This window comes from Ceratotherium simum, chromosome X (genome assembly GCF_057802395.1).
Source record: "Ceratotherium simum simum isolate JZ-2026a chromosome X, ASM5780239v1, whole genome shotgun sequence".
In the NCBI taxonomy this organism is placed as follows: domain Eukaryota; kingdom Metazoa; phylum Chordata; class Mammalia; order Perissodactyla; family Rhinocerotidae; genus Ceratotherium; species Ceratotherium simum.
Window position 1 is genome coordinate 116465504 of NC_141940.1, and position 24751 is coordinate 116490254.

Genomic DNA, 24751 nt, shown 5'->3' on the forward strand with positions numbered 1-24751 from the left:
AATAGAATGGGCTGCTTCAGAAGGCGTTAATCATGCTTTGGATAACCACTTATTTGAGGTCACTATGAGCCACAAAACTCCGATAAGAACCTTCAGCCCCGAGTTTCTCTGAGTCTGGGAAAGTACCTTCCTACTCTTTGGAGTTACCTTTCCTTCCCTCGCCACTCTCCTAATCCACCACTCATTCCCAAGGTATCAGTGTCAGAAATTTACAGTTTCATCTGCTGATGCTGAGGTTCCAAGCAGGAGAGTCACAGAGTGTGAATAAAGCTGTGGACAAATTGTCCATCTCTTGCATGAGAGGCTAGCGGAGGCAGAGAGGGGCTTGCCTTCTGCTTTGGGTTTTGAGACTTCTTTCATGCATAATGCCACCCTGCACATTCCTCACAATGGGAAGTCGACAACCTAGTGTTTGGGGCCACAAGAATTTGAATTATGTGTCTTTGGAGTCTTGAAATCTCAAAGACCACTGGCTGACTGGTGGATACATGGTACTGGAATGAAGTGTTCTGTTTTGTTTGTGGACAAATGTTTGTTCCTTTTAACTCTTTGTCACAACCATACACTAGTAATGGGTTGAGGTGATAGGAAAGCTGTGGTAGGGGAAGGATTTATTTTCTTTCACCGATCACAGTGAGACACTTACATATACATACACACGTGAATAGATACACATAGATACATGGGTCTGTACATATATCTACCCTTTGCTCTGAGGCTGCAGGCAAGAGAATGAGCCTAGCAACAAAGTTTAGGGGCAAGGAGGGCCACAAGATTTTGTTTTTCTCTCTTAGGCATGGTGTGCAGGAGGCTTACTTACATTACCCAGTTATTTTTTATTATACGTTATGGAGGAAACTATGGGTTGTGTAGTATTTGTCAATTTGAGGATTCACATCCCTGGAGCTTGTAAAGGCTCTGTTGTACTTTGTCAACATGTGGACTCAAGTTTTGGAACTATCTGGAAGCTGTAAAAACTATTTAAATGTTGTAAAAAGAGAAAGTTACCATAGGAAGATTAAAATATAATGTTATCTGAAGATTGCAGTTGTTTTTAATTACCAGAACTGAATCATCTTTGGTCTCCTGCTTCCTATGTCACCTGTAGCATTGAGCTAAAGCAAGCCTGACAGACAGTTTCAATTTTACCATTTGAGGTCATGTTTGTTTATTAATCTTTACCCAGAATCTCTCCAAAAATTCAGTCTGGGAGCTTGGCCCCAAAGTCAGGAGTGGTTGGTATAAAAATCAATGCGAAGACATGGCCATTCAGGCATGTCTTTTCTGTTTTCAGCATCAGTTGAGAAGAAGCAATTTAATAATGGTTTAAATTAGGTCAGAAGACAACAGGGCTTCCCTGCAGAATTACAGATCCATATAGATTTTTCTCTAGAAGCAAGAGAATGTCGTAGGAAACTTTAACTAATTTCCCTTACTGCTATGTGAGTCTCTTGATACTAGAAAGATTCTGTGTGTCTAGCTCACTGTAGAAACGTGGCTGCTTCCTCAAGTAGGCAGCGTATGTGGCCAGGGTGCCCCCCTTCTTGCAGGTGCAGCTGTCCTGCTCCTCTTGGATGTGTCCCTGCCTCAGTCCTCTGCGTGGCTCCCAGGTTCTCTGAAGCTGGTGTCCTTCCTTGCTCTTGCCAGCCCTCTCAGGAACTGGTGTGCTCACATGGCTTACAAAGTCCCTCCTCCTGACCTAGGTATGCCCGCCTTTCTACCGAGAGAGCAAGAGGCAACACCTTTAACGCAGTGGCTCCCAACCCTGGCCACACATTAGAATCTGAGGTCCAGGCCCACCCCCAGAGATCCTGAATTAATGGCCTGGAGGGAGCACTGGGGATTCTGATGCACAGCCAGTGTTGAAAACTTTGCTTTAATCAGTTGTAATTTTGGTTCCAACTCTTTAAACATTTTCCCAAAGTTAGGATAAACCTTCAGGAAAACTGTGTAGTGGGGAGTGTGTGACTGGATTGTGAACATTTAAATGGCAGTTACAACGGTCCAACAACGGAAGTTTCAGAATGATTCCTTCCAAATGAGTTTAGAATCCTTTTAATAACATTTACATATTTCTGTGGATGATACAGTGAGTAACTCTTTGATGGTTAGGCTATGCTAAGCTTTGAAAAACATTAATATATTGCCTCTGGATTTTTGGAAGCTGTATTGAATTGGCATGTAGATGAGCAGGGTAGGATCATAAGCTGTGAAATTGTATGAAAAAGGAATGAAATATGACAGATTGCCACATTCACTCAAGCTCTGGTAAAATGCCTATATATGAGAGGTACTGAGCCAACATTTGCAGAATACGTTTTTCGTGATCGTAAATGACTGATTTCTTTCCATTTTTGAAATCCTGCTGGCAGACAGAAGCCAGTGAATTTTTTTGAGTAGAGGTATGACATAAAAATCGTGGTTAAGGATTACTTCCATAATAATGTACTGGATGGATGGCAGGAGGAGGGGAACCCAAAGATAGCAGTTCAACAATACCAATTACACCTGTACGTTGAGAGAAGGAAAGAGTTGATGCGGCCAGAAGGTCTGAGAGGCCTTCACAGAGGGGATGGAAATTGAACTGAGCCTTGAAAGACACAAAGGATATTTGGAGGGGGGTGAAAGTCATTCTTGGGTGGCAGACATTTACGAATTTTATCCAGTCATGTTAAAAAAGAAATAAAAAGTTTAGCACCTTATTTCAGAATACTCCCTGCTGCCGCCCTTATCTGGGCTCTCACCATGCACACCTGGGCAATTGCCATTACTTCTACTGTCCCTCATTGTGAGAAAAATCCACAATCTATGCCAGGTCCTTGAGTAGATTGTACAACACACTCGTGTCTCTCAAGAAATCTCTATAAATATTTCTTCCCAAGTCTCTCCTCTCAGCCATTCAATTCTCCAGCTCCAGCCTAGACACCACCACAATACACTATCCCACTTATGCCTCCAGGCTGCCCTTCTTCCTCCATTCCCTCCCTTTCTTCTGCTGTCCCAGCTTCTTAATCCAGTCTTATGTACTCCTACCCAACAGTTGGTATTTGTCAGGCATGGAAAAGCCACTATACGGAAGATAAGGCATTTGAGGGTTTAAAGAGGGGAGAATCTTCATCCTGGGTGCTGTGGATCTTGGGGATAAGGAAGAGCAACCAGCATTGCAAGTTCCACAACTGGAAGAGAGCAGAACTCACAGGAACGTAGCACTTTATTTTATTTTATTTTTTTGTGAGGAGGACTAGCCCTGAGCTAACATCTGATGCCAATCCTCCCCTTTTTTCTTGAGGAAGCCTGGCCCTGGGCTAACATCCGTGGCCATCTTCCTCTACTTTATATGGGACGCCGCCACAGCATGGCTTAACAAGCGGTGCGTCGGTGCGCGCCCGGGATCCGAACCTGCGAACCCCGGGCCGCCGCAGAAGAGCGTGTGTACTTAACCGCTTGCGCCACTGGGCCAGCCCAGGAATGTAGCACTTTAGATGTGGGAGGGCCACAAAGAATGCCCTGTAGATGGTGGAAAGGATCATGAAGTTCAGCCAAAGGTGGTTCCCTGCCTGGATGGGGAGCCCAGCTTCGTAAATCCTTAAAGTTTCTCCTCTGAAGTGAGATGCCTCTGGAATAAGAAGTAATAGTGGTAGAATCCCAGTCAGGAGCCAAATGAGGAATGTTTCTTGACAAACTCCTCCCCCAAGGCCTGGGCCTGGGCACACTTTACTGCTACTCCATGGCTTACTGGGAGAAGTCTAGGCACTTTCTTAAAAACAACCAGCCTAAAACAATCCATATGCCAAAGAGGCATATTTTGGGGTGGCAAATTCTGCAGCCTTTCACACCTTTCACCCCAACACTGGCCATATCTCCATACCATGCCTGGGATTCCTGCCAGTCCCTGTTTGCCCTCCAGGGTCCCTGCAGTCCAGAGGCAGGGATGAGGAAGACAGGAGGAAGAAGAGAGGAGATGGAAATGGAAGGCAGGGTGAGGAGGGTGTTCAGAAGCCTCAGGACCTGAGAAGAAGTGGAGAAGGAGTTTCAAAGTAAAGCAAAGAGCGGCTGGAGCCATGGACCCTTCACTTCTCTCTTGCTCTCCCTGCCTCACACTTGAATAAGGAATTCCAGGTATTGGGTGAGGAGCATGTTCCTAGCTACTAGCGTAAAGGAGCATAAGTGAACAAGTAAGGAATAAATTCCAGGGTTAGTAAAAAGCACCTCTACCATTGAATTCTTCTGTGGAAATTTCAGAAGTAAATTTCCCGGGTAAATTTTAGTTTATCCTTCACGCTAGGGAAATGTCAGCTACTCTCTTCTAATTAGCATTGCTAAAACACCACAGTAAGATGGGTGACTAGAATCAAGGCTTTCATCTTCTGTTGCTTTTGTACATGCCATAGCAATCAATGTCTGTGTAGCTTTCTTTCCCTCTGTTCTTAGTGTTCTCTCTGACAGTAAGAAATTCTTTTCCTCCATGGAACAAGTGTCATTTTGTTAAAACTGAGTGCCTGTCATCTATTCCTTGCAACTAATGTGCATTTTATCAAAAGGTTCGTATGGTTCACACAGAAGTCCCACAATGCAGTTCTCCATTGGAAGCCATTTTTATTTCCTGAGGGTATTAACTGACTTACAATAAAAACATTTAAGTACTCCTCTTTTTTGCAAAAATTGCTCTCAAATCAGTAGGATTGAGCACAGATAATAGAAAGAGACAATAAAGTCATCCTGCATGTAACCAAACTCCATTTAGAACTTAGTTTGTCTGTCTAACCTGGGGAATTATGGAATACCCATGAACTGTTCCTGAGATTGAAGTTGCACAGAGACAATTTAGGATCGTTGCCTAGAGACTGATTCTTTCCAGAGGGAGTGATGGATCCAGCCATGTAACAACTCTGGGTAGAGTTGTGGGGTCCATCCTTCGGACGAAGGAGGGCTCACTCTGAATCTAAGGCAGGGTTTCTCAACCATGACACTACTGACATTTTGAACCAGATAATTCTGTGTCGTGGGGGCTGTCCTGTGAACTGTAGGATGTTTAGCAGCATCCCTGGTCTCTACCCACTAGATGCCAGCACGCTTCCTCCAGTTGTGACGACCCAAAATATCTACAGACACTGCCAAATGTCCCATGGGGAAAATATCACCCCCTGTTGAAAACTACTGACCTAAAGCACACACAATTGTTTCTTCTGGTGCAGTTGTAGAAGGCTTTGGACACTTTTCTTCAAAGGGCTGCACAACATTAGGGAGCCACTAGAGGGCAAGCAGGGATGCTAATTGTAGCAGCTTTATAGAGGTGTCCCAGAGGCACCCCACAGAAGCTGTGGGAGAAGGGGAGGTCCCTTAGGAAACTTGATGGAATCATTGATTAGAGCCAGTCCTGGGATTCTAAGAGCTTTAGGGAAGCAGCCACCAGTAAGAACACACCCCTCACCCCAAGAGCTGAGGAGATCCTGTGTTAGGAGGTGACTGTCAAGTGATAGGCTTCATCACCCAGTGTGAGGTGTTTCTCTGCAAGAGGGGTCAGTTAGCCTCTTCCATCTGCTTGATGTAGTTTCCCCTAGTGCAGAGAAGGAAGAGATTGTTGGTCTTATCTTGATTTCTCATGAAGGGGAGACAGCATTAAGCATTTATTTTGTGCCTATTGTTTACTAGGTTCTGTGTTTGCTTATATTAGTAGATTGCATAAATGGCCACAAATTATTTACCCCTCCGTATTCATGCCTTTGGGTTGTCCCCTCCCACACTGGCTCTGGGCTTGGCCATGTGTTTGCTTTGGCCAGTGGGTCAGTAGCAAATGTGATGCAAGCAGAGATCTGAAAAGCTCTTGCTCATTGGGGCTTATCCACTCTTAAGGCTCTTGGGACCCTGCCACTGCTGCTGTGTGAAGAAGCCCAGGCTCTCCTGCTGGCTGATCAGAGACCTGTGGCTCAGGGGCTCTTATTGCGCCAGCTGACAGCCAGCCAACTTCCAAAAGCAGAGACGCCTAGCAGACTAGCAGCTCACTGACATGGCTCAGCTAAGGATGGCAGAAGACCAGCAAAAGAAAGGCCCAGCCCAAATGCCAGCCCACACAACTGTGAGTGAAATGAATGGTTGTGGTTTTTAGGTACCTAAGTTTTAGGGTGGTTTGTTATGTACCAAAGCTAACTGATACAGAAACACAGATGGATAAGACATGGTTCTAGCCTTCAGGACCCCACAGTCTAACAGACCACTAATTTTTTTTTTTTTTAAAGATTTTATTTATTTATTTATTTATTTTCCCCCAAAGCCCCAGTAGATAGTTGTATGTCATAGCTGCACATCCCTCTAGTTGCTATATGTGGGATGCGACCTCAGCATGGCCAGAGAAGCGGTGCGTCAGTGCGCACCCGGGATCCGAACCCAGGCTGCCAGCAGCAGAGTGCGCGCACTTAACCGCTAAGCCACGGGGCCGACCCACAGACCACTAATTTTCTCCCAAGGGAGCCTGCTTGTGTAATTGGACCCTTAGAGCCATGGTAGAGGGTAATATGAGTCACTCACATTCTTTTTCCCTGGAGTACTAGTTAAAAGCGTGAACTCGGAAACCAAATTGCTGGGGTTCAAATCCCAGCTCCATCACTTATTAGTTGTATGACTCTGGGTAGGTTGCTTAATCTTTATTTCTCATTTCCTATTCTCTATTTCCTCATTTGTAAAAAAGGGTAGAATAATAGTACCTACCTCATAGAGTTGTTGAGAGGATTAACAAATACAAAGTTCTTATAATAAGACCTACTCCTTAGTAAGTGTTTTGAAGGTATTAGCCATATATCATTGGTTTAAAATAGAATCAGCACTAAAGTTTTTATTTTTAAACAACACTTTCCCCTAAATATAATAGAAATATATGTTCCTTGTGGAAAATTGAAAAAAATACAGAAAAAGTATAAAGACGAGAACAAATGTCATCCCTTAGATTTTGTGCCAACTTGAGCGATAACATACTTTATTTTAAATCAAGCTACTATGATCAGCTATTGGTGAAAGGTCATTCAAAACACTGAGGGAAAAAACGTATCAAGCACTTAGCCAGTGGTGCCTTTTATATAGACTTTCCTCAGTGTACATTTCTCCAGTTGGATTGAAGGGGATCACGTAGTTCTTTGTCCTACAGCAACTAGTGGAGAATTTGCAGATCCCAATGGACTAAATGAAACATTAGGGCAAAGGGCAAAGAAAACCAGCAAGGAAGGCAATGATTAGCAACTCTGGACCCACAGAGCATTTTTAACTAAAGATCACATTCTTATATGCTGCCTCTCTTGATGTGCAGGGCTGCTTGGTAAGTTCAAAAGGGCAGTTGTTATTAAACCTGCTTTTGCAAAAGAAGAAGCTGCACCGTAGAATGGTAGAGTAGCTTGCTGAGGTCACACTGGTAGTGATTGGTGGAGCTGGCCTCACGCCCGGGGCCACTGACCTAAAATCCAGTGCTTTCCTCACCTCCCTGTTTGGTGTGTTTGGGGAAATGTCAGCAGTTTAATAAGACTGGGGCCTGGGGTTTGAGGGGATAAGGGTGGGGAGGTGGTTTGGGAGGGGCACTGGGGCAACTTTCTGAGAAGTGAGCTTGGAGTGGCATGCAGGGACCAAACCATGGAAGGCCTTGCATTTCATACTAAAGAATTAGGAGGCTTTACTCATTAAATAAATTTTTGTTTTATTTTTTACCAGAGGTATCCACATTTTAAAACTGAGATACAATTTATATACAGCATGCACTGATTTTAAGCCTGCAGTTTGATGAATTTTGACAAATGTACACCTGTGTAACCACCACTCCAGTTAGCATATAGAACATTTCCATTACCCTTAAGATTTCACTTGTACCCCTTCCCAGTCAATCCCTGCTGCATGCTCCCCCAGGAAACCACTGTTCAGATTTCTAGTTTTACCTGTTCTAGAACTTTATAAATGGAATCATACAGTGTGTACTCATTTGTTTCTGGCTTCTTTCGCTCAACATAATGTTTATCCACGTTGTTGAGTAGGACTTTTTTTTTAACTTTTAAGTGTCTATGGTTTTTTGAAATTGCCCAAGCAATTTATTCTCAATACATTCAACAGCTGTTTTGAGCCTCTGCTATGTGAAAGGCATAATGTGGATGTTGGAGTTACAATAGGGAGCAAGGCATTAATAGTTTCTACCTGCATGGAACTTAACGATCTGGAGAGGGGAGGCTGGGAATACAAAAGGTTTGAAACATTTATAGCAGGATATAAACATTCAAGTTTTTAAAAAAACTCTTGTGAATATTTTATTCTTCTTAAAAATAACTTTATTGAGGTATATATTTTATGCTATAACAGTCATTCATTTTATATGTACAATTCAATAATTTTTAGTGATTTTAGAGTTGTGCCACCATGAACACAATCCATTTTTAGAACATTTTGATCACCCCTAAAATGTCCTTGTGCCCATTTGGGTCAGTCTCCATTCCCATTCCCCATCCTAGGTAACAACTGGTCTACTTTCTGTCTCTACAGATTTTCCTTTTCTGGAATTTCATAAAAATGGAATTATGCAATATGTGTCCTTTATGTCTGGCTTCTTTCACTTAGCATGATGTTTTTTGGGTTCATCCATGTTGTAACATGTGTCAGTACTCTGTTCTTTTTATTATTGAACGGTATTGCATTGTATAGATATATCACATTTTGTTTATCCATTTACCAGTTGATGGACATTTGGATTGCTTCTATAAGTCTTATATGGACATATGTCTTATGTAGACATATGTCTTCATTCATTTCTCTTGACGAGTTAGTTACCTAGAAGTGGAATTGTTGGGTCATATGGTGACTCTACGTTCAACATTTTTTGAAACTGCCAGACTATTTTCCAAAGCAGATGTACCATTTTACAATCCTACCAGCAATATATGAGAGTCCCAGTTTCTTCACATTCGCACCTACACTTGCTATTGTCTGTCTTTTTAATTATAACCATTCTAGTGGGTGTGAAGTGGTATCTCATTTTGGTTTTTTTTTTTTTTAAAGATTTTATTTATTTATTTTTTCCCCCCAAATCCCCAGTAGATAGTTGTATGTCATAGCTGCACATTCTTCTAGTTGCTGTATGTGGGACGCGGCCTCAGCGTGGCCGGAGAAGCGGTGTGTCAGTGCGCGCCCGGGATCCGAACCCGGGCCGCCAGCAGCAGAGCGCACGCACTTAACCACTAAGCCACGGGGCCGGCCCTCATTTTGGTTTTGATTTGCATTTTCCTAATGACTAATGCTGTTGAGTATCTTTCATATGCTTATTGGCTGTTTGTATATCTCCTTTGGTGAAATGTCACTCAAATTTTTTGCCCATTTAAAAATTTGGTTATTTGTCTTCTTTCAAATTATTTGTTGTATGAAAACTCAGCATATATAAAAGACTTGGAAAAAGAAAATGGCAACTTTGAGCACCTGAAGGTTAAATATGTCTATAGCCTGAGAAGGCTGAAGAGGTGGGCATGGTCTTGACCTTGTAGAACTGTACTGTTTAATATGGTGGCCCCTAGCCACATGGGGCTATGGAGCATGTGAAATGTGGCTTGTCCAATTTGAGATGTGCTACAAAGGCAAAATACGCATCAGACTTCAAACATTTAGTATGAAAAACTGAAAGTACATTATCTCAATATTTTTCCCCAGCTTTATTGAGATAGAATTGACAGATAACATTGTGTAAGTTTAAGATGTACAAAGTGATGATTTGATACACGTACATACTGTGAAATGATTACCACAATAAGGTTAGTTAACACATCCATCACCTCACATAATTACTATTTTTTTTTTGGTAGTGAGAACATTTAAGATCTACTTGAATTATTGATTACATGTTGAGATGATAATATTTTGGATAGATTTGCTAAAATAAAATATAGTATTAAAATTAATTTTACCATTTTGAAACTTTTTGAAAAATATGGCTACTATAAGATTTAAAATTCCATGAGTGACTCCCATTATTTTTCCATTGTGTAGCACTGTTTTAGAACCTTGACCATCAGGAATTTGGATCTTCTGTAGAGAAATGGGAAGGCAGTGATGGGTGTTAAACATGGGGAAAGTATGACCACTTTTTTAGAAAAGAGATTACTTTGAATGTGGTGTGGAGAATAGATTAGAGGAGACATGAGTGGCTGTCAAGAAACGGGGTGGGCAGCTTTGCAATACTGGTGAGAAATGACAGTTGCTTGATGGTGATTAGTAAAAATAGCTTTCTAATCAGTACTAATATAATCCCAATTCTGGAGAAAATGTAAAAAATTTATGTAGGAGGATGTTTGTCAAGGAGAATATCACATGGAATGTCCTTTACAAGGGAGCTGCTTAAGATTCTAGATTCTTCTGTGTCTAAGGTGAAGACCATGGGTTACCAGGAACACATATACTTGTTTAAAGAAGAGCCACTTAAATGGCAACTCTATAGCACGCAAAATGTGGCGCTAGACCACGATAAAGATTTGGCTTTGACTCTGAGTGAGGGGAACCATTGGAGTGTTTCAAGGAGTACCATGACCATCAACTCATTGCATTTTAATTAGATGACGCTGGCCGCTGTGTTGAGAACAGACTGAAGGGGGTGAGGGTGGGAGAAAGAAGATTTTATTTAAATAATTATTAAAACATTTATTTAAACAATTATTTATTGGTAGGCAGTTTCATTGTTTCCAATTTTCTCTAATTTTAAACAACAGAGTAATCCATGATGTGCAAAATTTTATACATCCTTCCTTTATTCTCTTAAGAGGAATTCCAAGAAATGGAAGTCCTGCTCCATGAGGACATCTGTTATTATGGCTTTTGATACACATTGCCAAATTGCCTTCCAGAAAGTTGGACCCAATATATATTACTGCCAACTGTGTACAAGAGAGCATGCGTCCCTCTACTTGTGCCAGCCCTCGGCAATATTACTCTTTCTTAAACTTAATCAAGCAGGAGTTCCAAGTATACTTTTAAAATAATTCTTACATAAATTAGTCCATTTTTTTCCCCATGATACGCCTCTCCCCACTGACTCCTAGTTCAGCTATTACATTAAACTTTGGGTGAATTAGATATTCAATCTTTTCTGGTTAGTGCTGACGATTTATTGAGTTCTTTCTGTTCCTAAAGGTGAGAGGACCTTGTCAAACTGGCGCAGTATTTGACTTCCACTTTAATATTTTTAAAAGGAATTAAATGACAAACCCAAAATAAGTGTATAAAAGCAAGTCTGAGTATTTTTTTTGAACTTATCATTGGATATTAAACTTTTGGTGAATTTTTAATCAAGAATCTCATAATTGCTAAAACCTGAAAGAAAACTCCAAGTTGGCCTAATTATGAGGGCAGAGTAAATTTTACATTTTTTGGTGAATTTTTTTCAGAAGTACTTCAAGATTGGGCAGTGATCCTTGAATTTTTCAGAATGAGGCCTCTTCTCCAAGGATTTTTTCAACCTGGGAAGCCTATTTAATAAGCAATCTAGAATTCTTTGTTGGGAAAAAAACACGTAAAGGCAAATAAACTACAGTATGTTTATAAATGTGCATGCGTATATTTAAGTATAAGTTCTATTTCTCTCTGTTCCCTGAAGAATCACTGGATGAAATTAATTTTAAGAGAACATCCACCAGGCCCCTGAAAGGTTAAATTAAATTGAGGAGTGCTACTGCAATTTGATTATGTTTTCATCTTTTCAGATTAGGTGTCTAATATAGATTGAAGTCCTATTACCATACATCTGTATAGGTCACCTAAAAGGCTTGTTCAAAATTCTAATTTTTTTCCCTCATGAATAATTTCCCTCAAAAGGTGACCTTTGTCTTCTATGGGCATAATAGAAATGTTTGTATGGAAGTAGCAGTAGAAAATGGATTATGTTTTGTGACATATTGAGTTGTAAACCAGAATTATGCTTCTGTACTCTGCGATTGATCTTTTCTTTTTCCCTACATGGATGTTTAGAAGAGGGATGACCTGCTTTTGTAATTGTGTGGAAGGGGGAGAATCATAGCTCCCATTACAGATAGGAGGAAGGGGTGACCACTGGTGTGGTGAGGTTTAGAGCTCGTCAAGAGCTAAAAAAAAATATTTCTGTCACAAACTTACCCTTGATGTCTCACGTTTCTGATATTAGCCCATTCCTTACGTTTAATTGCTCCTCATTGATTCTTCCAGAAATTTCTACCTCCTTCCTAAAATCCTCCAGCTTTGCATCTCATGCTATCACCTTCTACTCTTTCTTGTTGCAGTCATCTCCAGATGCCTGGGTCACTCTTCTTCCTTGAAAAACTGGATTTTCAGCCTTCCTGTCATTCTTTCCGGCACTACTACATAATTCTTGGTGATTTAAATATAGTTGATTCTCATTATTTGTGGTAGTTATGTTCTATAAAGTAACCGTGAACACGGAATTCGTGACTACTGAAACACTGCTCCTCGTGGAAATAGAGTTAGGCTCCTGTGAGCCTCTGGTCACAACATTTTCATCAACCAATTAGTACCTACATAACCTTGTTTTGTTTGTTTCTGTTTAAAGACACCTTATAAAATATACATTATTGATTCATTAACATTGACTTCACAGCCAACAGCACTATAACTCATGTCTGGAAGAAGCTTATCTAACATACATATTTTCTCCATAAGGTACATTACAGCCTTGTTGTGCTTAGGAACAGTAGACAATACTTTAGCATGACACTTGGGGGTCATTTTAAACAGTGAAATGACCAACAAAAAGCAAAAAAATGCAGAAAACATAGCACTAAATAGACCACTGTACAAGGGCTGAAACAAGAAGGCAGTGTCGCTTTGTTCAACCTCAGCTGGGAGTGTGCACATCGGGTAACTAGAATTTTTTCTGTTTTGCACATGTCCGCAAATGACTGCCAACGTGCCATCAGTATTGATTTTGAGGTTACATGTAAATTTTGGCGAGTAAGTGAATTCACAAATACAGTCATGTGTTGCCTAATGATAGGATATGTTCTGAGAAATGCATCATTAGATGATTTCATCATCGTGCGAACATCACAGAGTGTACTTACACAAACCTAGATGGTATAGCCTACTACACACCTAGGGCTCTATGGTACTAATCTTATGGGACCACCATTGTATATGCAATCTGTTGTTGATGGAAACGTCATTATGTGGCACATGATTGTACGGAATCTGCAAATAATGAGGATCGACTGTATTTATGTTGATGATCCTTCTGATAGTATGACCTCTTCATTTCTTGACCTCTTCTCTGCTAACAATCTTGTCTACCACACTCTTTCACACATGCATCTCCAAGGTTGTGCTAAATGTCATGAAAGGACAATATTTGCATTCATTTTCTCCCCCCCACTTCTGAACATCTCTTCTTCATGTAAGGATCTGAAAATGTGAGAACCTGGGTAAATTTTTCCTTTGATGTCTTACCCCCTTTGTTATAGACTGAATGTTTGTGTACCCCCCAAATTCATATGCTGAAGCCCTAACCCCAGTGTGGCAGTATTTGGAGATGGAGCTTTTAAGGAAGTAATTAAGGTTAAATGAGGTCATAAGGGTGTGGCTTGGATACGACAGAATTAGTGTCCTGATAAGAAAAGACACCAGAGAGCTCTCCCCTCCTGCAACAGAAAGAGAGCCTCCACCAGAAACCTGCTGGAAACTTGATCTTGGACTTTCCAAGCTTCCAGAACTATGAGAAAATAAATGTCTGTTGTTTAAGCCACCCAGTCTATGGTATTTTGTTATGGCAGCCCGAGCTGACTGAGACATCCTTTGAAGATATTTTTCTCTTTAGAAGAGCTCTCTCATTGTCCTACCTAGGTCTGCTGTCCTAAACAGGTATTCTCTACTTCAAACTTTTCCTACCCACCACCAAAACATGACTTTTATATTTTCCTCAGTACTTTACTTTTTCTAAAATTGGCTCACTAATAGGCCAATTATCACCAATTAAAATTATTTTTCTTATATCTACTAACATATTTTAATTATAAAAGTAATGCATGTTCATTTTGGAAATTTTGAAAAGTACAGAAAAATATAAAGAAGAAAATAAAAATCGCTTTAATTCTAAAGTGTTGGCATTTTGATATATTTCTTTTCAGTCTTTTTTTTCTGTGAGGAATTGCCCAAGTTTTGGGTTACAAATCACATTAAACAACTCTCATTATCTTGAGCAGAAAAGAAGCTTATTGGTAAGATATCAGGTAGGTCAAAGAAAATATGAGAAGCTTGGAGAACCTGACTTAGAATGTGGTGGGAAGAATCTATGTTAAGCTGAGCCACCAGAACTTCTCCCAAGGGCCTCCTAGTGCAACAGTTTGATTTGGGCCCTCCTGTTGCCACTGCTGGGCATAAATGCTGTGGGCGGTGCTGCTGCCCTGGATACTGGATGCCCTGGATACTGGATGCCCTGTCAGCATCACTGGGTGAATTCTAACTGACTTTGCTTCTTTGAGTCACTCAAAGTTCAAAGACCAAGGTGGGAGCATCTGACTGGCCAGACTTAGTGTGCCCTTAGCCCAGCAGCCAGGGCTCAGGGAAAGCCAGGATCTGGCCTTTTCTCTTCTTTAGCAGGAGAGAGGAACTGCTTCCCACAAGACTCACACATTGCAAATTCTCCAAATTTAAGGACAGCATTCAGATCCTGGGAAGCCCCTCTAAAAAATCAATTACAAATTTTCCTTTGGCTATTAAATATCCATATGCACTTTTCTTCCCATATTTTTATGTCACGGCAATTAAGGAAACATGTGGAGTCTACTGTCCTCATTTATACTTCTGGCCACAAGGCAATGGCTGGTATTTACAACTCTTGTACCACCCTCTCCTACACATTCCAGGTCTCCTTTGCTTGCAGCCTGTACCTCAGGTGGTCAGTGTTTCTCAGTAAAGTTACTCACAGTTTCATTCTCAAGGAAATTGAACTCTTGGTTGTCCTGCCTGGATTTGCTTGTATTAACGTTTCTTTAATTTTTATTGCTGGACATGATAATAGTAAGAGGCATCATGGGACTGACTTGGTTTCATTCATCCTCATCCCTACCTGTGTTGAGAAGCACCAACTCAACTGACCTTTGATAGTAAGGATCAATCACCCCAGCCAAGACAGTAACCTCCCTTTTTTGCCTTTTTTTTCGCAAGGGAAAGAGGAAACTGACATGGTGATGTGAAAGCCTTGGCTCCTCCCTAAATGAAAACCGTTGTTGTGGAAAACGTAGTCCTTCAAGTACTAAAGCACTTTACAAATATTAACTGCTTTAATTCTCACAAAAATACTATGAGATTTTATATTTTACAGATAGGAAAATGGAGGCATGGGGAAGTTAAGTAACCTGCCCAAATTCACACAGCCAGAAAGCAATAGAGATAGGATTTGAACCCACCCAATCTGGTTTCTGCTCTCCATATTCTCTCAGTATGATATAGTGTTCAGGATTGTTCTGTGAGACAGTGAGAAAGTCAAATTTCCTGCATACCAAATTGTGGGACAGAACCAGAAAAGCCCTGTGACAAGTCTGTATGGTGTTCTTCTGTCCCTTCTAGGTAAAAGCAGAATGCTTCTGGTGTTTATCTGAAAAGACGGAAAAAGATTTGATAGATATATAACTCCACAAGAATGGGCATTTTTGTTTGTTTCGTTCACTGCAGTATCCATAGCACTTAGAAAATTACCTGGAACACTAGATGCTCAATGCATATTTGTTGAATAAATGAATAGATACCAGACATCAGGGTCTGGGTTAACTTTCCTCAGTAAGTAGGCCGTATCTGGAAATGCAGCTGCAATTGGAATCACCCCCTGATGAAGCTTATGTCAATCCACCATCGTCCTCCAAGAAGCCCCCATCCTCTGCACTGAACAAACTGGAAAGTTACATGGGGATATACTAGGAATTACCATCCCTGCATTTCTTAGGAATTTCATGGCGACACTAATTGCTATAATTTATTCAGATAGGGTATTGCTCTTTATTTTTCGTTTTGAGTGGAAGGGGTAACCTTGGGGGCTTCCATTTGGCTCATTTTACCTGTGGTTCAGAGACAATGTGGGGATTCTACCAGTGGTAAGTAAATCCTTAGAAAACAGGTAAACCATCATGGGCTGAGTTCAGAGTGTCATTACGTCCACTTTAAAGCAAACTTGGACTTGGACTCAAACTCCGTTTATCACCTGAATCTTCTCAGCCTCCACTCTGATTAGTGAGTGGCAGTGGTGTTAACTCAGATCCAGTGTTTGATGATCTCTGAAAAGGCTAGGTATTTCCCTTTGCCTAATGCACAGTTTCTTTGGTAAATATTCATAGGTGTCTTTGGGAAGTGATTTTGAGACTCTTCTTTCAGGCGTCCCTGGCTTCCCTTCATTAGGGGGCTCAGGGCCTGTGAACTGACATAGGCTCCCCATGTAAGGCACCCCTGGCAAAGATAGAGAATTACAGTCTTCAGATAAGGCATGAACTGCCTCATCAGACGTGGGAGGAAGAGTGGCTTGGGTTGAAAACCAAGGTCCAGTGGAGTTTGGGATTTGGGTGTTTGGTTTCCTGACACCCTTCCACTTAACACCATTGCAATTCTCAAGGTCTGCTCTGTCTGTATTGATGCCCTCACTTTCATATAAGGGACTCAATGAGGCTGTGATTCAATTGACATTATAGATTAACTCCCCATTAAAGTCGGGGTTTGATTTTAGGTAGTTTTATACTGCTGCTACAAAAAAAGAGACATTCTTTTTAGTGCAGACGTAGAACGTTCCCAGCTTCAGTTTTTGCTTTCAGCTAAGAATTAGGGATTTGAGTGTGTCATTCTCTTTCTTTAAGTTTTCTAGTATTAGCCGCATCACTCTTCAGTCCTGATTTCTCATGCTGTTACATCTGGCATTACCAATGTGGTCCTCCAAGGCTTGCTTTCAAATGATACTGTAAAAGTTGTAATTTGATTAGTTGCTTTTCCACTCTGGCCACGGGTAACCAGATTTCCATTCCTGAATGCTCACTGCCTTCACGCCGACTAGGTTATATAATCAAGCCTAGATTCCCCTCAATTCCAGAAGATCTGCTGTCTGAAACCCCCTCTTGGTAACAATTGCTGATTCAATTAGGGTTCATGACATAAACTGACTTTGTTTATTTTCAGCAGAAAAGGAATTGCTTGGAAGGATACCAAGCATTTCATGAGATTGATGGGAAAACTGTTGAATCAGACTCAGAAAATGGACCACAACCAAGGAAATCTGGGCAGGAGGAACTCCATAAAATGTCACTGGCTAGCCTCTTTAGGTTCCACTGCTTCTCTCACTGGGCATTGAATGCTGCTGTGACTGGCGATATTGGAAGGGATGCCAAACTTCCTTCTTGGCATCCTGATTGGCTGAGCTTGGTTCGTGTGCCATGTCCTTCCTAGCTGCCTGGGTCCAGGGAAAGCGAGTACTTGTCTTTTGGTGTTTGTGGGGAGGAGACTCTACTTGTACCCGAGATTCGAACAATGACAGATTCCTCAGATTTAGAATGTGAATATATATAATGACATTGGGATCACAACTGTGAATAAAGAGTTACCCTCAGCCCTGGGCTGACCCAAGCCTGTCTATGAGAATGACCTTGGAGTCCTGTTTCTTTGGAAACTGCAGTGATTCATAAACATGGAATATTCTGTCTGTTCTGTTTGTTGTAAGCCTTGATCTGGGGGACTGCTCCTGGACCGGGGCTGCTGGGAGTTGGCATGCAGAGTTTGGTCCGGTGTCCCTGAAACCATATAAAAGATTGTTGGGAAGCTGAAGAATCTGGGACTTCTCTGTGTCAAGGTGACCTGTCTACATGTTGGATGTCATTCTGCGGCAGCCTTGCATTTCCTGCATGGGTGTGCGAGCAAAAGAAGCTGTGCACCTGGGTAGCTACTGAGAGTTGTATTAGTTTCCTATCATTGCTGTAACAAACTACCACAAACTTAGTAACTTAAAGCAACATAAATGTATTACTTTATAGTTTTGTAGTCTAGAAGTGTGATGAGGATCTCACTGAGCTAGGATCAAGGTGTTGGCAGGTCTGCATTCCTTCCTGGAGGCTCTAGGAGAGAATCTGTTTCCTGGCGTTTTCTAGATTCTAGAGGCCACCTGCATTCTTTGGCTTGTGGTCCCTTCCCCCATCTTTAGAGTCAGCAACGGTGGATTGAGTCCTTCTACATTGCATCACTCTAATCTCCTCTTCTACCTCCCTCTTCCACTTTTAAGGACTCCTGTGATTACATTAGGCCCATCTGGAAAATGCAGAATAATCTCCCTATTTTAAGGTCAGCTGCTTATCAACCTTAATTTTGTCTGCAACTTTAATTCCTTTTCACCATTTAATGTAACGTATTCACAGGTTCTGGGGATTAGGATGTGGACATCTTTGGGGACTATGATCCTGCTTACCACAGGCATCTTGATAAAATGAGGATGCTGTCTCCTGTTCTCTATCCTTCTACAAAGCTATGTGAATAGAGACTATAGCCTATAATGTTTCTTGAAGCTGATTGTCAATTTGAATCTGCAACCACTGCTGTGTCAGTGCCTATTAGAACACAGTTTTGAGAGGGCGGATTTTTATTGGGAGCGTTTTCACCTTCTCAAGCACGATTTATTAAGTCTCTACAGGAGTCTACTGTTATTCTGAAAATGAACTAATTTCTTGATTGTGTAGCTTCCGGGATATCTTACCTTTCCAAAACCTCTGAAAAGGATTCTGGGGCCGGCCCCGTGGCTTAGCGGTTAAGTGCGCGCGCTCTGCTGCTGGCGGCCCGGGTTCGGATCCCGGGCGTGCACCGACGCACTGCTTCTCCGGCCATGCTGCCACATACAGCAACTAGAAGGCTGTGCAACTATGACGTACAACTATCTACTAGGGCTTTGGGGAGAAAAAAAAAGGAGGAGGATTGGCAATAGATGTTAGCTCAGAGCCGGTCTTCCTCAGCAAAAAGAGGAGGATTAGCACGGATGTTAGCTCAGGGCTGATCTCCCTCACACACACACACAAAAATTCTAAGATAGGATGCTGGGCAATGCGATCCTGGGACTCTGATCACTATTCAAATTTTTAAAGCTTTTGGACTTTTCTTGGCCAACAGAAAGAATTGAAAGCTGCTGTTTTCTTTTAGAGGAAAAATGTTTAAAAAAAACTCTGTCTGATATAAGTTTTAAATGAAGCCAATATGCTAGGCTGAGCTGCTGTAAAATTATTTTCATCGTTGCATTCATTGTGTCAAGCAGATCTTTGGCTCCAAATATGCTGTTCTTGTAAAAATTTCATTTCAGCTGTCAGGGTAATCAAAATGGTTTCAAAAGCTTTCCTTGAATACTGAATTGAAATAAAATAATAAAATACAGCATCAAATGCCAGATTGTACAGCAGATACCAGATATGGGCAGGTTTTGCTTTTTTAGAAAGTCAATTTTATTAAGTTCTTTACTTTGATATAGTTTTGAAGTAAGTATTCCTGACAGATACAATTTCAGAATAAATCAAATGGCTTTCCAATCCAAAAATCAGATTTGGGACTATATAATTAAACATACAAAATGCAGAACAATATTTCATTATTTAAAAATACCACTTTTGATGCCACAGTTTATGTTGTTATGTATTTTTATAATGTTGTTGGATTGCATAGGCAGAGAAATAAAATGATGGCTACAAGTTTTATCTTTTAAAATTTTGACACCTCACATCTGTGTTTCTAAAAACCACAAACTACAGATGCCGGTAAGCTACATGATCTTATTATTCTATTATAGAATAAAAATGTTGAGGTTGTGTATGACATAAATGTGGAAATGAGAAACAAATTCTGGAGAGAACTCTCGAAGTAGTCAAAGGGCTATGCAAAATATTGTTTGAAGGAAGCTTCTGTTTTAAAACACTAGCTAGCTTAGTCACAGTGAAAAACTAAAACAACCCGAGAACATAAGGCCAGATCTTTTTAGAGACATTGTGGAGATAAAAGCACCAGGTTTGCTGTTGTGTGTGTTTGCTGCTCCAGAGCATCAAGGGTGGAACATTTTCATCCTCCCTATGCCTCTTCTTCAATGAAAGCCTCTTGACAACCTTCCCACCTGTCCCCAGGTTCCACCCCTGACTGCTGCTGTATTCGCACCTCAGAATTCCTTCCTGTTCTTAGTGTTCATTGATCCATCTATCCTTCCATCCAATAACCTTTTGTTGAGCACCACTTTATAGGAAGTTCATTACAGAAGAATCGATAAAGTTGGGGATGATATTGATCTGCATTACCTAATCACTCAGACACAGGGAAAACTTCTGGGAAAAAGTGAATCAGTTGACTCACCAATTTCAAGGATCTGTGTCTTGCCATCATTCATTCTTGCTGACTACCTCTACGAATTGGTCACTGTGTTAGGCACTGGCAGAGTATTAAGATAAAGCAGACATCAATTAGCAAATTGCAAATGAGGATCAAACAATTGGAATGAGAATGAAGGATATGGGAAGGGAGAGGGTCGTCTGGGAAAAAAGGGGCTAGAGCAAGTTGTGAGGTGATTGAAATTTTCCATCACCATTTCATATGCCTAACATCTGTTAGTAGCTGCCCCCTGAAATTTCCAGGACATTCTATTGCTCTGTAACTAGTGAAAGCCCCCTTCCCTCCCAATCCCACTCCCATTCTCCACTGGGGGACAATGGCTGTCTCTGTCTCCAATCTCTGGATTCAACCTTCCTGATATGTCTCATCGACACGTCTTATGTCCCACTCTGTTATGACAGTGTCCTATTCTAAGGGCCAGTCTTTCCACTTGATTAACTAGCTAATGAAGATACGTAAAAGGGGACATTCTCCCTGGAGGAATGCAGTAACGCTAGTGGCTCTAATGGAACCTAGCAAATATGCAGGGCTTTCACTATCAAACACACGCACCATATAAGCGGTTACCTATTAGTAGTCTTGATGTGAGCTTTGCCAAAATACCGCTCCCAATTCAGGAGCAGCCAGTAAACGGTTCTTGCCCAAGTTCCTCTATAGTAAAGGCAGGAAGAGTGCATGAAGCTTCAGCTGTAAGTTTCTTTCTCCGGAGTAGGGGGCAGTGAATTCAGATACATCAACAGTGGAACAGATTGCAAAAAATAGCCTCAATGCTTTTCAGTTTCTCCCATCAAGAGATGGAGTCTATTTCCTTATCCTTGAAATTGAGGCTGGCCTTGGGACTTGCTTTGACCAATGGAAAGTGGCAGAAGTAACATCAAGTGAGTTCCAAACCTAGGCATCAAGAGGCCATGCAGCTTCTGCTTTTGCTTGTCCTGGGACCCTGTGACCACTATGTGAAGGAACCCAGGTGATCCTGCTGAATGATGAAAGACGTGTGGACCTGTCACTGCAGCATGCCAACTGCCAAACATATGAATGAGACCACCTTAGATCATCCAGCCATCAGCTGTCTGCCAGCCTACTCCAGATACACACAGAAGTCCAACAGGGATCGACTGAGTCAGTCCTGATCAGAAGAACAACTAGCCAACTCCCAGAATCTTGAGTGAAATAAATGATAGTTGTTTTAAACCACTAGGTTTTGGGGTGGTTGGTTACACAGCAAAAGCTAACTGATAGGAGCAGTCATATGAGATGATTTTTATCCCATTTTAAATGAGGGATGGGATAGATTCCTTAATAGAGTGGAGTAAGAGCTATAAAATTTGACTTTATGGCCCCAAGATGAGAATAAGAGAAGAAAACAAGGATATGAAGATATGCATATCTAAAACTACCCAGAAAGCATAAATCCCTTGCCAGCATCTGCTGTGAAAAATCCAGAGTATTTGAATGTTTCTGAATATTTTAGACATGCCTGCTAGTAGGAAGGAAGATAATCCTGATTCTAGATGGCACTCAACTTTTGTGGCATATGTCCCAGTTCAGATCAAACTAAGATTCAGAGGTTGGTGACCTTGCCTGGTATCTGTTTATGTGTGTGATATGCCTGAGGGTCATTTTTTTTTCCTGAAAAGGGAGGGAGTTCTTTATTACTTTGTATAACCTGAATGCACCTGGGGCCCCATGTGGCTCAGTCTCTGAACAGTGTTGCTTTCAAAGAAACGGCATTGTGGCAGAAAAACACAACTGACAGCAATTCACATCTGTGTTCAGTTTCTTGAAAAAAATGCCAACAGGAGAGTAAATTCTTCATGCTAGCAAAGTTTAAAAGAGCATTTTCTTTAGACATCTTTATTGTTGTCAATCTTTCTAGTATGCCCTGCAGTGGTGCTCCTAAGAACTCACTTTCTGGAAGTGGCTCATGAAAACATAAAATGTTCTCTTCCCATTTTCTCTTTAGTCTTTGAAAATTCTTCCCTGAAACCAAATGCATGTCTCTTCTGTCTCTTGACTGTGAGTTCCCACTCAAGTATACAGCTAGAAACCTCGCTCTTGTCCTCTCACCTGAACTCTCCCCTCATCGCTGTGATACACCCTCATTCACTTCCTCTTTTGCATTCCTATGTTGTTCATGCACAGTGATACCTTCCTAAAAGCTTGTGCTCCCTTGCATCTGACCATCCATGATATATTTGGGCTTCTGGGGTCCATAATCTGTTTTTATTTCTCTGAGAATCATTTCATTACCCAGATTCCATACACCCCAGGAGAAACTTGGCACTTAACTTTAAGTAAGACTTCTTCCCTTTTAGAAATGGGGGGAAAGTGAGAAGGACTGAAGTATTCATATATTAATATAGGCTTTTGTGAATTTGGATTATGTAAATATGAAATAATGTGAGCTAAATATACTTACAAAGTCTCATTTCTGGAACAAAATTTGAAACAATGTGAACCTCCCCAAATGAGAAAAAAAATCCATAATCACATATGCTTAAGCTGGTGGACTGAGTGAATTGAAAACTCTATGCTATTGCTATGGCAGCTGATAAACAGAACTACATGATACTATTCTTTGTCAGTCCTATGAGAAAATTATTCTGGAGTTATAGACGTTTGAATTATGAAAGGTGTTCCTGAAAACAACCTAGCATAAACTGCCTTCAATGTTCTGTCCTGTTGTGTTTGCTTTTGTGCCCGAGGCAAGGGGAAGAGACTGTGAAAACCAGGAAAGGAGGGTCAAATTTTGAATCCTTATGAAGAAGGGGAGAACCAGACACTGGATGAGCTGCTTCAGGGTTCAGGTGACAATGGACATCACTGTGAAAGGACGAGAGTCAGTGTCCCCACTTCTCCATGGCACCCAAGACCACTCTGGCATGTTCAAAACTGTTAGCTCTGGGACTACGAGGAGACATGGTCAAGGGTGTTCCAAGATGTCCATCAGCCATGGCAGCATTGAGGCTCCCCCTAGTGGCTGCATTAGCAAGGACATGGATGCCGGGAACTGAAGGGGAGAGAAAGGACTGAGAGGATACCAGGTACTGACCGTGGCTGACAAGCTGGTCTATGGGCATAAGAGAGGCATCCTTTGAAGACTGTTAGTGATATTTTGGGATAGGAGGATTTTTTTGAGGGTATGTGTGAGCAGGAAGAGTTAAATGCAAGAACTCTGACATGCTGATGATAATCAATCTGAATTTATGGACAGGCTGCTTTGACCTTGGGATTCTTATTATACCTATACATACCGGTATGGTGGCTTTGCTCCTATTATCTTCAAGGGCTTGGGCTGTTTAATTAACTCCCTAAACCTCTGGTTCCTTGTTTGTAGAATGGAGGCAATAATAACACTGTATGAGATTTTCGTGAAGATTCAAGGAGCTGATGCAGAGACGGAGCTTGGCACAGTGCATAGCCCACATTGTAAGAGCTCAATTAACGTGAGCTATCATTGTGTTATCACATCCTAGTCTTTGAAGCCTACACTCTCAATTTCATTGATCCTTTGGAGTTGCTAACATGGTTCGCTGACCAGACTACCTTGATATCAGTGGTAACTTCCGGGTCTTGGATCCCTCCTACTCTTTAACGACTGTGGCAGGAGGACACAGCTAATGGTTCCTTCTTGATATCAAGCCATCTGTAAAGGGAACTGCCATTACAGCCGGCATTTTCTAATTTTCTGCCACATCTTCTGGGAAAATGGTAACTTCTTACTCAGGAGAGATGGTATTTTATCGGGCAAGATCAAGCCATTCTGAGAGAGGAGAAATTACCCATATGTTCTCGTTCACTGACCTTTTGAGAAAATTACTGCTGTTTGCTTTCTTTATTAAATGGCAGAAAAATTCTGTAAAAGCAAGTAATAGAAGTATTTAATTCTAACTATATTAAAGCCAATTTTTCTGTCCCTATTACAGTCAAAATGGCAGGTTCAATGAATCCTTGAAAGTATGACTAGGGATTTCCATGGCAACCAGAAAGAAATAAGAGAGGAGACCAAGTTCTGGGCGATAGGTGCTTTTCTCCCACTCATTGGGAACCCTAAAGAATCTGTCTATGGATGGCACCTTGCCGTGGCTCTCAGTGCCCCCAAGTCCAGAGCTTCTAATGCCCCTTTTTACCCAAGTGGGGACAACAGAGTTTGGGGTGACTGCTCATAGCAAAAGCACCCCAATGAATAATAATACCATAGATTGGATTATATTTTTCAGACCATAAAATGTTTTTATTTACATTATTTTGTTTAATCATGTTGTCACTCTAAGGTAGTCATCTCCATTTTAAAAGGGGGATGGGGAAGCAGATTCAGAAAGGTGAAATGACTCAAGTGGCAGAGCCAGGGCCTGTATCATCCAATTCCAAGACCCATGTTCATTCC

The 24751-nt window shown here is 41.3% G+C and overlaps 1 protein-coding gene across 5 annotated transcripts in view; it reads left to right on the forward strand.

The window, feature by feature from the left end:
* LOC147912010 (uncharacterized) overlaps window positions 1-24751 on the forward strand; it is a 99034-nt gene that overhangs the window by 34171 nt on the left and 40112 nt on the right. Inside the window, exon 3 of one of the 5 annotated variants that reach the window (XR_015550751.1) lies at window positions 5854-6076. The exons of the other annotated variants lie outside the window; for them this stretch is intronic. The gene's annotated coding sequence lies outside the window, so the exon portion shown is untranslated. The remainder of the gene's footprint in view (window positions 1-5853; window positions 6077-24751) is intronic. 5 annotated transcript variants of the gene reach the window in all.